The 14524-nt window shown below is 36.1% G+C and overlaps 1 pseudogene; it reads right to left on the reverse strand.

Moving 5' to 3' along the window:
* Positions 1 to 7865: 7865 nt before the first annotated feature.
* Positions 7866 to 14433, reverse strand: LOC110686670 (annotated as a pseudogene).
* Between the last annotated feature and the right edge of the window lie 91 nt (positions 14434 to 14524).

Below are 14524 nucleotides of genomic sequence, written 5' to 3' on the forward strand. Positions count from 1 at the left end.
GAGTATACATTTTGAATCATATAGAAACCTTCACAACTAATCCTAATGAGAGTTGGATTGGTGATTTGAAACCAAACAATGTAAGTGTGATAAATGTTCAATAATGTAAGATATATTGTTCATTTATAAAATAGTGTATATAATTAACATTTGTTAATTTATTTTGTTCAACAGGTAAATCAAATTAGGAGCTAAGGATGAAATACATAGCAGGACTGATGTTATTTAAAGAAAACATTTAATCTAGGTTAAATAGAAGAAAAGCAAGAAAGTTTGCAGTGGAGTAGAGTCATATGTTCAATTATGAATGCGTATATGTTCATATCTTATACTTCCTCCGTTACACATTATACCTTGTTGCACGTTTCCCAAGACAAATTTTGTTAATAGGTGATTAATAAAGTAAAGGGTTTGTGATTAAGGGTATGAGAGAGAAAGAGGAAAATTTAATCAACCACCACTACCACCCACAAGCAGCGACATCCACCACGCCCAACGCCCACCACCCACCACGCCCAACACCCAACAGCAGCAACATCCACCACCACTCACATCTACCCACACCCCGAAACCACCACCACCTCATCTCGTAATCACCATATCACCACCACCACCCTATCCCGTCTCATCACCATAACCACCCAAAACCCACTCCTGACAACTCGTATCAACACCGCAACTCGTAACCCAGTCACCACCGCCAAGATCCGAAACCCCAACCCACCCAAATCGCAGCCACAACTAAGATCTGAAACCCCTCCATAACCAACCTCAACAAATTCGCAGCCACAACCTCCATAACCACCGAAAACCAACCTCAATCGATTTTTAGGTTTCAATTTTAAGGATGATCGGTGGCTATAAAAAGGGGGAAAAGAGTCGGCGACAAATTTGACGGGGGAAAAGAAGCCTAGTGACTCGATCGGTGGTGGTTTTCGAAGAAGAATAAAGAAAGAGAAGCGGTTTTTGGGTTCGGTGTGGCTGGTCGGAAATTTTCTAGGAATTTCAGGGCAGCAACGATGGACCCGTTCAAGGTTATGGGTGGTTGGCTGGGTGGGAGATTTCGGCCAGGAGATGGGCTGGGGTTGTGGCAGTGAGAGAAGAGAGTGAAAAGTAGTTGTGGTTGTGGTGGTGATGGTTGCTGTGGTGGTGGTTGTGGTGGAGGTGAGAGAACACTTGGTGATGATGGCAGTGGATAGGTTGTGAGGGAGGAGAGAGATTAAGATTAGGGATTAAATCATAAATAAATTAATTTGGTTTAATATAATAATAACATGTAATCTTAATAATTTAATGTGTGTTATTGAACTTAAGTAAGGGTACATGGGTCATTTTACACAAAAATATTTACCATAAATGAAAATTTTTACTTTGTTGCACATAATGTGTAACATCCGTTTTTGGAAATTGTTGCACATAATGCGTAACGGAGGAAGTATATAGTTTTATAGATAGATGTTTTATTTGAGAGGAAATAGGCTTATAGATATTATTTGTTAAAAAATTATTGTAATTGATATTTCATTTTAATCTTTGTATGAAAAAAATGTATATATACATTTCTGGAATTGGGTTTAAACATTTCTGGAATGAAGTTTGAACAATCCTGAGCTGAAGTTTGAACAATGCTAGGAACTGTGGGTGGAACAAAAGAACCAGCTTGAGATTTTGTAAACGCACTAGTATGAATTGGAACTCTTGGATTCACTTGAGCATTAATTTTAATACTAGCAACACCTTTATTTGTAGAAATGCTAGAACGAGCTTGAACAACAGAACCTTCAACAATATTTAAATCCCTTGCCTGCAAAAAAAAAAGTCAATTGATCAATATAAAATCAATAAATGTTCAGTTACAAATACTTAAATAAACATATCAGAAAAACAAAACCTTAACAAGAGATGAAATATCTAGATCAACACATATGCTGGATTGAAGAGTGCTATCACCAGAAATGATAAAACATAAATACATAAAATGTTCAATAACAAAGCTGCAAATGATCATCATCATAATCAAAATGTATAGTATATATTACAAATGAACATAAACGGTTCCAAAAATGATCAATAATTAATACATAAAATGTTCAATAACAAAACTGCACATGATCAATTTGTAAAATTTTAACACATAATATTATAAAAAAAACAAAAAAGTAAAAACAAATGATCATATATAGCTTGGAAAGTGAACATAAATAAATTAATATGTTGATATGATAAAATATAAATGATTATTTAAGAATATAAAAATGATCAAAACAAAAAAAAAAATTAAAAAAAATTAAAGGTATCGAAACAAAAACACGCAATTCTCAAACACATATTAAAGAAATAAATAAAAAGTATTAGCAATCCAAAAATGTTCATCATCATCAAATCAAAATATGGAATTGAAGCAACAAAAATATATAATACATAAATAGTAGTACACAAAAAACATTGAGTAACAAAATTACATTGAAATAAACAGAGCATTGACGTAACATAGTATTGATAATAAAAATTAAAAAAATTATGATCATAATTACTCACATTGATGAACAAACGAGTCAATCAATCGAATGCAAGAGTGAAACACACTTTTGCAATCTCAATCAAAATGGTAAAGGAAGAAAATCAGGAGAGAGAAAATAAATTGAGCAAAGATAATGTATGTATTAAAAATCAATTGACGTTGATCAATTGAGGAGAGAGAAAATATAAGGTTTAAAATCATATATACAAAGCTAGAATAATAAGAAAGGAAGAAATTAAAAAAGAAAAAACAAGGAAAAAAAATAATCAAGGCAGTTCATGAGTACTACACTACTACCCACAGCAGCTACAAAACGACGCAGTTGTGATGGGGTTGTAGGTAGAACACCCTACATGAGGGTCTAGGGTAAAATTTTCAAGCTTGTATTAATTCTCTGTAAGTTTTTTTGGATTTTATTTTTTATTTTGAAAACGGCTAAAATTACATTAATTAAACTAAGTTTACAACCCTTCAAAAAAAAAAAAACCTTAGTTTACAACAAATGAAATGAGTTTTTTTTTTGGATTTTACTCTGTATTTTTTATTTTGGAAACAGCTAAATTTACATTAATTAATTAAGTTTACAATGCATGAAAATAAAGTAAAGTAACATAAGTTCCTATAGGCATACTAAGCCTTTACACAACACTAACTAAGCCCATTAACGACATTTACCTTTCCGTTATTACAAGAAGTGCGGACAACGCGTATAAGACTTACCAACTTACATTTAAATATGCGATGGGATCATTGGTAGAACGGGGGAAGTTGGTATAAAGTTCAGAAGTCGTTATATTAATTAAAAAAAAAGTCATTATGTTAAAATAAAGGTTATCCCTACCTTATAAAAAGAACAAAATTACTCTTATGAATAGTGTGCTACCAATTATACCTTTTAAAATGTACGTTTACATGTTTACCTGATTATTATGTACAAGTTTTTATTTTGCCTTCATTAACGTTAATTTTTTTATTTTTATTTTGTTTTCCTTCATTATTGTTAATTGTCTTTTTTGAAAACGTATTAACACTAGAGCGAAGACATTTACACTCCTAAAATATTTGTTTACATATTTTATTTCATTAATGTAATCAACAACTGAATACTCCGTATAATGTTATTTGCAGGCGTATAGGTGCACACAAGTTTTTTCCATTAGTCGATGGTATATAAGTCAGTAACTATAGCCTCCAATTCCTTGCCTCCTTTTCCTCTTCCTCTGAGAGGACAAACTGCAAACTGCAAACTGCTATCGAATCGTCGTCGGAGAGGAAAACAAATCTCCTAACCACACCCACACTTTTTGCTTCTGGAATTTCCATGAAGCTAAGTTCCTCGGTATCAAAGTCGATAACCACTATTATTAGGAACCCAATTTGACAGAAAATCCAATTAGTTTGCATTCCTGAAAAACACGTACCTGCGACAATGATCCCGGAATTAGTTTTTATCTCCCAACGGTGATCGCTGAGCGAATAGACGGCAATTTCACTTGTGATGGTACCGATGATGACAAGTCTTCAACTTTAGAAGCTACTACTTTGTAATCATTACAACATAAAGTAATTGGTTGAGTTTGGAAGCAAACTTAAGAGGGCAAGGGGGAAGAAGCAAAGACTTCCCATTCCCAACAGAAGGGTTCCACAGCCTCCATTAGGATGTGTGTGTCTTGTGTTAGGAAAGCTATGTTGATACTTGATAGGTTTTTGTTATAACGTTCTAGAAATCTTGTTATAGCATATAAAGCAAGTTTGGCAACTTATTTATTATTATTATTATTATTTTTTTTTTTTTTTTCCATATGAGCTTAATTTTTTTTGATATGATCTTGTCTTTTACGTACTTAAATTTAAGCTAGTTTATGACGAAAAAAAATCACACATAAAACTATAAAAAAATGTCTTCTTTTTCTAATCTGATACGAAATTAGTGAAAATAAGGTGAACTAAATGGGGTATAATACCCTATATTGACCAAATTTAGAAAACAAAATAGGAAAATCTTATTTACAAATACACTTAGGTAAAATCTTATTTACAAGTTTTGTCCATAATTCATATGCATTAGAGTAAGAGGAAACATGCTCAAATAAACTAAGATCAATATACTTTTCGATTCAAGAGCTCCCATTCTTTGTCACTTTTTCCTTCTGGCTTATTCTCGAAAGTGATTGGCTCGTACAAATCTTTGCAATATAAGTGATCCTCCATCATGGCCTTCCAATAAGAAAATTCTCCGCCGTGAGTTTAAACATGTCACCCTCATAAGTGACGATAGTCACCATCATGAATCACACAAGAAAATAATGTTGTTGAACCTAGCTCTGATACCAGATGATTAGTTTTAGTGGCATTCAAGATGTGGATTGGAATCTAAATTTCACACGGAAGCTGAAATACGATCATGTGCTTTGCTTCAATTATTCTGAAGAAAAATTTCAGGTAAAGCGATTACCGGGTGGAACTAAACTTCATCACAATCTGCTCATTTATGGAAATACAATAGCCGTTTTTGGTCTGTCGAAAACAAAGAGCTCGATGTGAATTTTGAAAAGAAATGGAAGAGGAGAGTGTCACTGGGAAATGTGCTTTAATGGGATTTCTACTTCAAAGTCGTACAGCTTCTTTCGACAATTCGAATTTGTGAGACTTTTTTATGATGAGCGATATGCTGATAAATTTTGGGTCCTAACCAGTAAATGACTCGTTGGAGCGCTATAAGTACATGTTTTGTTATGACACCAAGACTTCTCACCTACAAAAGATTGCAAGTGCTAATGACTATAGGTTAATGTATGCAGATTTACATATTGAAGCCTTGTTCTTTAACAGGGAATTTACCGGTAGAATACTAACTCCATTGAACTGGAGGAACTGAACTAGCCAGGTACAAAATTGTGCCCCTCTGAATCCTTGTTCTCTCGTTTTTTATTTTGTTGCTGTCAGAATGTATTAAACATGATAATTATTATTGCAAAATGATGTGGAGTATGAACCTCCTATCTCTTGGGATATTAATATGAGCATATCATAAAGAGAGCTAGACGACCACTCTAGGATTACAAATGACCATTTAGAATGCCTCTAGTATAAACCTCCTTGCTTGACTTGATTTGATTATTTGCACACGCCTGCTATATGGTGACACTGCTACCAACGTTGCAAGATGCAGCCTGCTAGTTGTGAAATATAGACTTAAAAAGTTTTTAAGTTTTTTTTTTTTTTTTTTTTTATTTTTTTTATTGAAGTCTCATCGAATTCTCTCTGTATTTGCTGATGTATTATGGTATCCCAACAACACAAGTTGTGACAAGACCAATTATAAACGATTTCCAATCATTTGAATTTTCATGAAATCAAGCGCCTTTTTATGCATTCCTGATTGACTGATCTAGGTGCTACCAGCTATCAATTATCCACGGTAGAGTAATATCTTGGATCCCTGAAGATATGACTGCATACTGTAATATTTAAACCATCTCCAACTTGTTCAGGCCCTGGACACATAAGTTCACTGCTTCTAACAACCCTGTAGCCCTTAGATAACCTACTGAAATCAAGCTAGAGATTGCTTCAGTTTCTTTTCCCCCTTATGTTTCCCCTTTGATATAATGTATGAGTAGGTTACGGAAAAAGCAGGGATAGCACTGGCATGACAATGTGACTCTTTGTCTGCTGTTGTCTCTTGTTTTGTTAAAGAAGCGAAGCCATAACTTGAGCAAAATGTTTTGGAATTACCCAAGTACAAACAAATTAAAGTTTCTTCATATTGTATGTATAGGAGTTGTTTGAGCTGGTCTTACCAGAATTGAGTTTTGGCCTTTATATCTAGGCATTACTGATAATACCATCTGGACGATCTGGTTAGGGTGTGATATCTGTAATTGATTATTTCAGAATAGCAATCATATCAGGTTGCGAATTGTATTTATGCTGTTTTGCTGAAAATGAAGCTAGATTGATACGAATTATGTTCCGGAATAATATATTTTAAGTGCTCTTTTATTCATATTTCCCTACATTATGTTAATATATGTAAAATAGCTGCATTACATAACCATGTGATAACCAATTGTCTTTTGTTCTTCTCATTATATGTCTTACATGCTTTTTTCATCTTATGGTTTGTAACTTGGTTGTGCTACAGGCCTACAGCTGCTTTGATGTCAACAATTTACGAGGACAATAAGGATGAAGATGGGTTTCTTTACATGACTTATGTTAGGTTTTCAGTGAATTCAAACTAGAAAACACTTAATAAAAGTCTGGGAACAAAACCTAAAGTTTATAATTACAATAACAATGAAATGTAATTAAAACAAACACAACACAAAGTGTTACAATCAAGTATTAATAAATCTAAGAAATTACAGTAATTTCTAAAGACAACACTAATGTGAAGATTATCAAACTTGCCTTAACTCCAAGCCGATCAAAGCACATATGAACATGAGAATAACAATGTCCCTTGAGACTATGACCTTGAAACACTGTCAAAGGCGTATGAATACTTTCCTAAAGAGATTAATTTCCCCCACACGGTGCTTGGGTTATACCGAAAATGCTCTTTGAAATACAATTGACAGCCCTTTCGTTCTTAGCTCAAAGAATCGAAATAAAGATGAATGATTTACAAAGAAGGCTAAAAATGAAGAGGATTTCTCACAAAAGTTTGCAAGAAGTTTGAGAGAAATTATGGAGAATTCTTGGGGAGAGATAGAGAGGATAATGTTCTGTCTTTTTTCTGATTGAAAACAAGTCTTATAATCATAGACTCAATCGACGCAAAAACCGCTAAAACGGAAAGAAGCGCGGGCGCGAGCGAGGAGGCGCGGGCGCGCCACCCCTGATCTTCCCAAACTTCTGATTTTCCAAAAACCTGGCGCGATTTTGTCGCGACTTAGACGCGGGCCGCGCCTAATAGTGGCGCAGGCGCTCCTCCAAAGTTTTGCCAGATTTCCAGAAACTCAACGCGATTGTGGCGCGGTTTCATCGCGGGTCGCGCCTAGCTAGCGCGAGCGCGATCAATCAGTAGAGTGGGCGCTCCACTCCGGCACTTTAAATTATCAACAACTTACAGCGGGGAGAATGTGTTTGGATTGAGGTGCATTAGTGACAGCTCTGACTGATGTGTTCTAAATCAATACATAAACTAGAAATGTAAATCCTCAGTTGCTTATCGTACTGTTGTTTTCTTAGAAGCACAATTCGTGTTCTTGATAGTCAGGCTTGATTCTGTTGACATTATTAACTACGTATTTTGGAGATTTTTTAGATTAAACAGTTTGCTGGTTTATATGTTCTTTAAGTTTGATGCCTTGTCGCTATTTTATGGCCAAAGCTGTTCATACAAAAAAATATATATTTAGCATATGATCGCATTGAAATTTACATTCAAATGTTACCATTACGCTTTCCTCCAAACAAAAGGAAATTTAAGGTTACTAAGTAAATCATAGATAATTAGTCGACTAAGGTCCACTTAATGTAAAGCAGTAACATGATGAACTAAACAGATAAAGCCCTGCTGTCAGCTATCTACCATTAAAGTTACAAACTTTGTACTAGCATAAGAAGCCTCCAAATTTGATCTTTCACCAAGGTGATGCTAAACTTGATACTGTAAATTAATTAAACCTTCACGAACAAACGAGTTCAGGATTGTTTTTTATTAGCAGATTTTATGGTAAGCAGAACATCACTCACAGTCCATGGAAAACCCAGGCAGTTGGAACTGTCATGGCAATGAAATGGGTGATAAGTAACATGGTACCATGCTGAAGCCATCTTTTGACGATCTTCTTCTTCACAACTACCCTGGAACCATCCTTTTGCTTCATTTCGAAGACTTTTTACAGATTCCAAAATCCTATCTGTCACCTCTCTATACCTCCTATTATCCCTCTGCAAATATGCGGACTTGGCTCTTAGATTACCGGTCAGTATCTCATCCTCACTTGTTGCTCCATAAAACATCAGCAAGACGCTCATCTTATCCCTGTACATCTCCTTGCAGCTTTTTGCAGCATCAATGAAGGCCTCAAAGCCAGGAACTTCTAGTTCAGGATCATAAGCAGCTCGAGCAGTCTCCTCTGACCAACTGAAATCTAATTTTGGAATTGTTGCAGCGACAGTGGCACGGTAGAGTTTGCCTAAAATCCCTTCAGATTTGTAAGTGGGTCTGTCCCACCTCTCCATAAAATCAGGATACTCCTTTGGTTTCAAAACATTAGGCATCTCAGCTGGGGCACCAGTCTTTGCAAAGTCAACTGCCATTGAATGCAGCTCAGCCAGTCGTAGACATTTAGGACTCAGGGCCTTTTCAGGTTCACGGTCAGCAAGGACCAAGTGTGCAGTTGAGATAGTTCCCAGTGTATCGCTGATCATATAATCAACAAAGAAACATTGAATCTCCTGCATAGTTTGACAGTTAGAATGACTTGATAGTCTAATAAAAATCATAAGAACACGGTATGAGCAGCAGCTTATTATATTTTTTTCTTTTCTTTTTTTTTTTTGGTGGGGTGGGGGGGGGGGGGGGGGTGGGAGGGGGAATTGGATTATAGATGAAATGTAACACAAAGAGATGCTTGGTATAGACCTCCATAGTCACGTCATGATCCATAATGCGAGGTCTGCTTGCAGTGTAGTCCATCGGGGCCACAGTTTTCGGAGGAATGAGTTTCTCGTCCCAGCTTATGAAATATAAATCACCATCTAAATCGCCACCTGAACACTCATTTGGATGAGGCCTGCATATGTGATTTTGGTGTCAACATTTAAATGCTATAGTAGAAAATAGACAAGGGAACTAATTACATGCACACCCTTTTTTGAGTGTACTGTTTTCACTGCTGGTCACACAATCACACAGAAGGAAACGAGGGGATGCAAATATATTCTACACGTAGGAATTTCTGATCTCCAGAGTAGGGTTAGGAACAAAATATAGTCCACCTAAGAAAGACAAAACTAAAGAATTGAAGCAGTCACTCATAATACACTATAAACTGACATTTTAGTGGATACACAGCATAGTGAGGCTTCCAACTGATTCTTAAAATGGAGAGACATTAATAATTCAGACATCTACATTGAAACCCAATATTCTGAGAACGAAAAAACCAATAAGCAAGACATTTGATGTAGCCCATTGCAATCCATAATTTTTCATAAAAAATGCATTCAATTGAAGCTATCATCGCATTGAATCTTTTCTTTTAAAAAAAAGGTGTTATCCATACAATTTTCTCTCCATTAAATCATAATTATCAAAAATTTGAATTTTCAAGCCAAATTTCATTTATTAAAAAAAAAAAAAAAAAACCAGTAAAGGACAAAGCAATACAATGATTACCAGAGGCAACTGTATAAGATAAGTTTAATATTGTCTACTGTCAGATATAATGAAATAGACAAGTTCTCTTACAGTCTTACCTTTCTCCTTTCTGTGGGAATATCAGGCAGTCAATTAATCCCTTCTCCTCTAAAGCCACCTCATAAACAGCTTCCAGCACTCTGACATCACCAGGGTGTAAACAAGGATTTTTGGTGACAACCACCTTCCCTTTCAGTATGGCAGTTTTCTCGTCCAATTTTTGGAAGACATTTGGATCCAGATCATCAAGTTCAGTTTTCCTCAGGGTTAAACGGACAAATACCTGGCCATAGTCCAAAATCCCTGTCTCATCCAAGCAACCAAGTAAAACACGGCCCTTTTGGACGTAAATGCGACATCTTCCTCTTAAATCAGACAATTGGCTCTCCAAGTATGCTCGAAGCATCATCAAGAGATAAGGCTCCGCATTTGGTTCAAACCCATGACGCAACATTTTAGAAAGTGTTTTACTATCCCCCATGTCTGTGCTCTCAAGCACAGCCAAAGCTGCATCTCTACTAGTCAACATACTTCCAAGAAGACGCATGTGTTCCTGCAACAATGCTTCAAGATTATTGTCCTCAACTCCCAAGGTGGTCAAAAGAGTAACGATTTCTCTATTCAGATAACATGACTGGGACTTGTTACATTTGGTGACATTAAGCATTCTATTTTTGGATTCAAACTTAAGCATGCTACTGCGCAGAGATAATTTTCGGAAGGAGTTTCGGTCTACAGCTACTACACCTTTATAACCACCATAACGAATCTGAAACGCAGAAGGAGTGTGCTCTTGGCCACATTTTTGTGCAACTTGTCTAGCAAAAGAGAGGGAGATTTTTCCAATACCATCTGAGAAGCAGTAGTCAATGCCATCTGAATTTTGTTCTATATCAGGAATAACTTCCACATCCTGTACAGGAACAACTAATGTCTGCCAAGCAGCACTGAACAATTGACCCATCCTAGCTGCACATTTTGAAACACTACGGATCTTGTTAAAGCTGCCCATCCATTCACGTATATCACCTGCCGTCACTTTATCATTGGAAGCAAACATCCATACAGAATTTGACCGGAGTTGACTTGCTGAGAAAGCCAAGAACTCAAATCTTTTATCTCCAATCACAATCCCTTCTCGAAGAATGGATAATATCCGGTGATATATTTTTGTTCTAAATGGCTTTGAGAATATTCCTTGCTCAGCACTAACTGATACAGTCATCGGTTGTATCCTACCCCAGTCTTCATCTACAAAAGTAACTCTCATGAAATCTGCGGTGTGGGCTGCAAAGTTCTTGACAATATAGTTTGAAGCCTCCAGTTCAGGACCCAAAAGGCATATTTTTGTTGGGGTTATTAATGCCCTATGGCATCTCATTATCCTATCATTTGTCAAGCGGCTTCGTGCAAGTAGACTATAATTCTGTTTGTCATCTAGGGTCTGTACCTGAGTCTTAATAAATGAGAGCGGCTCATAACACGTGGAGCTCAACTTGTGCAATTTTTGGAGAACCGTATGAGCCTTGTCTACGCTCAGAGAACTGAGATAATCAATCAATTCTGTAGTCACATCAGCTAAACTAATTTTGAGGGTGTGGACTAAGGAGTTGATTTGGAAAAGGATCTCATAGTCTAATTTTAAGATGTTTTCACAATTTACAAGAGGTACAAGGCCTGAGGCAGAAGAATAATCGTCATATTCCTCTAAGACGAAATTTTTCAAAGTTTTTTTATAAAAGGGAATGGTGGAAAAAAATTCTAAACCCATCGGTCCCTCTTCAATTTCCCAACAAAATGCAGAAGATAGGCCAAAGGAATTTCTATTTGATATCTCTGTAGTACGAACCCAGATAAACTCAAGATCTTCCTTGCAGATATGATAACGATCAGCACTGAACCTTTTATACAAATTTGGCCCTGAAATCTTCTTGTATATTTTTGGCGCATACTTCACCTGCAACAGACAGCAAAATTACCCCCACAGTTGATAGAATCATGATCACAGAACTGGAGTACATGGTAGAAGGAAATAGAAAAAACAGTCAACAATACGTGATTTCTAATGTGTGAAGGCTAAGTGGCAGAAACATACCAACTATAAACACTAAACAACTCAGTGAACAAGCCAAAAGACAGAGCAGTTAATTTTCTAAATCTCAGAGTAGATAGTTACTCTGCAGAATGCGAAGCTATTAAATAATCCAAGATCACTAAGAGTTTAATGGTCAGGGTTAATACAAAGCAATACTTAGGTTCGAGGCTTCCTTGGAGCAACAGTACTACCTAAACAAGCTAAGAACCACCATGATAATTTTCACTAGGATTTTCTGTCAAAAACTACCAAATAAAGCCCAAATTTTGTGAGAAACTAACTAATAAAAGAAATGTTGTAAGAAAGTACCTAATAAAAAGTAAAATGTTGTAAAATATTACCTCTGCCGGAAATCCATCATTGAACCCCCTCAAAACACCCCCAAAACCACCGCTTTCACCCTAAAACCAACACAACCTATTTGAAATTGCCTCCTTCTCGCCGAAACCACCCTACAACCCCAAAATCACCACCTCTAAGGCCTAACCCCAAAAATCAACATCCCGAATCACGAAACTACCCTCGCCAACTCCAAATATCCTCTAACCACCCCAAAAATAACCTTATCATCTTGAAAACCAACCCCCGTGGTGGTTTTGGGGGTGTTTTGAGGTGGGTCAACGCCATAAAATTAGGTTAACAATGGAAATTCGGCCAAAGTTAGTATCTTATAACATTTTATCATTTATTAGGTAGTTTGTTACCACAATTTTTTTATTAGGTAGTTTCTCGCAAAATTAAGGTTTTATTAGGTAGTTTCTGACAATCAGCCCACAACTTTATAATTCAAATTTAGATCACCTACATACCTCACTCACTGACTAATGGCTAAACTCGCACTACTGATGACATCATATTTCCATAACGAAATTTGCCTCTTTGACTACCCATGAAATTATACATGCACAAGGTGACATGCATGACATTCTTAAAACCGTGATTCAAGAAGTCATGTTAGTTGTCATGGAATGTATATTACCAATGCTTAACTTCATACAAGACAACGCGCTGAGCCAGATTTACCTAATAACTAAAAGCTTCTTACAGAACAACTAGCTAGCAAAGTACTCCGTATCAATTAAAAGACTATATTCAAAAAAAAAAATCAACAAGGAATATCTTTCATCCACTTAAATGTAGAGTAAACAATAATGGCATCCTTTTGAAGAATTCTTTAAAACCTAAAAGAAAGTATCAGAGCACCACAATCCATAGAATCCCTCATAAACTCATCCATCATGATAAGCATTGGCAAAGGACTTTTCTTACAAAGTTGCATATAAATCCAATACACTTACATACAGGCCACTAAAAGCAAGAATTTCATCCAATTATCACACATGCAAAAACAATCACAAAGCATCAAATGACCAAACCCACCAACAAACCCTTAACTATTCATTAATCTAAGACTTTAAGCCAGAAAATTCACAATGTATGTCAGCTAGCTTAGTTTATCAAACATGCACAAATAAGTTCAGTACAAAACATCAAATGATCAAACCCCTAAAGTAACCCTTTAACAATTCATCCATCCAGAAGAAAAAATCCAGAGTGTATGTCTAAGCTGGTGAAGTCTTTTCTTTTTGGGGGTAAAACCCAAGACATAAGATCAAATCCCGACTACATCACTGCCCTTTACGGCTCTCAATACACTAAAAGGAGTAAATTGACATAACAAATCAAGAAGAAAACTGACCTTGAGAAGAATAGCAGGAGATTTTTCATCAAAATAACACCCAAAAGCCTCAAAAATATCATCAAATTGAATCTCTAACTTATAAAAATCCCATCAAAATCAACATGAAACACAACACAATTCCTATCAGGCAAAACCCAGATGTTAACATCCTCCAAAGTATCAATCACACACATCTCATCCTCCTTCTTCATCAACCCCACATACAAATCCCCACGAACACCCCTGCAATTGGGCTCAATGGGCCGAACCACAACATCCTCATGAGAATTGGACAGAGAAAGTGGACACCCTTTGAACAAAAGATCGTTATCAAGCCCAAGTTGCTGGGCCTTGGATTTAGCTTCAAGGGTTTCGAATTGAACCCGACCAAAACCCTTGGATTTCCAATTCTTCTTCTCGGTGAAGATTTCAAGGGCAAAGATTGAACCTTTACCGATTTTTGATTCGAGGAAGTCGAAGATGTCTTGTGCAGTGGCTGTTAGTGGGATGTTTGAGACTTTTACAGTTGGTCTTTCTACTGTTCTTCTGTCTATCGCCATTGTTAATGGTGACTGAGTTTTGGTGAGGAGAGAGAAAGTGGAAAGTGGTGATTCTGCTTTCTGCAGAGAGTGTAAAAGCAGGGGTTATTGGGAATTTGGAATTTTTTATTTAAAAAATTGTTTATTTTCATGGATTCTTTTGTCAAGGTCAATAGTGTTTCTCCTACTAGTGGGCGAATTGTATTTGTTTTCAAGCGCGTGTGAGAAACTGAGAATTGAGATGTGCTCAACTGCTCATTAGCTCATGTGAGTCAAGTTGAAAAAAAAAAAAAAAAAAAAAAAAAAAAAA

Source organism: Chenopodium quinoa, unplaced genomic scaffold (assembly GCF_001683475.1).
Source record: "Chenopodium quinoa cultivar QQ74 unplaced genomic scaffold, ASM168347v1, whole genome shotgun sequence".
Classification (NCBI taxonomy): domain Eukaryota; kingdom Viridiplantae; phylum Streptophyta; class Magnoliopsida; order Caryophyllales; family Amaranthaceae; genus Chenopodium; species Chenopodium quinoa.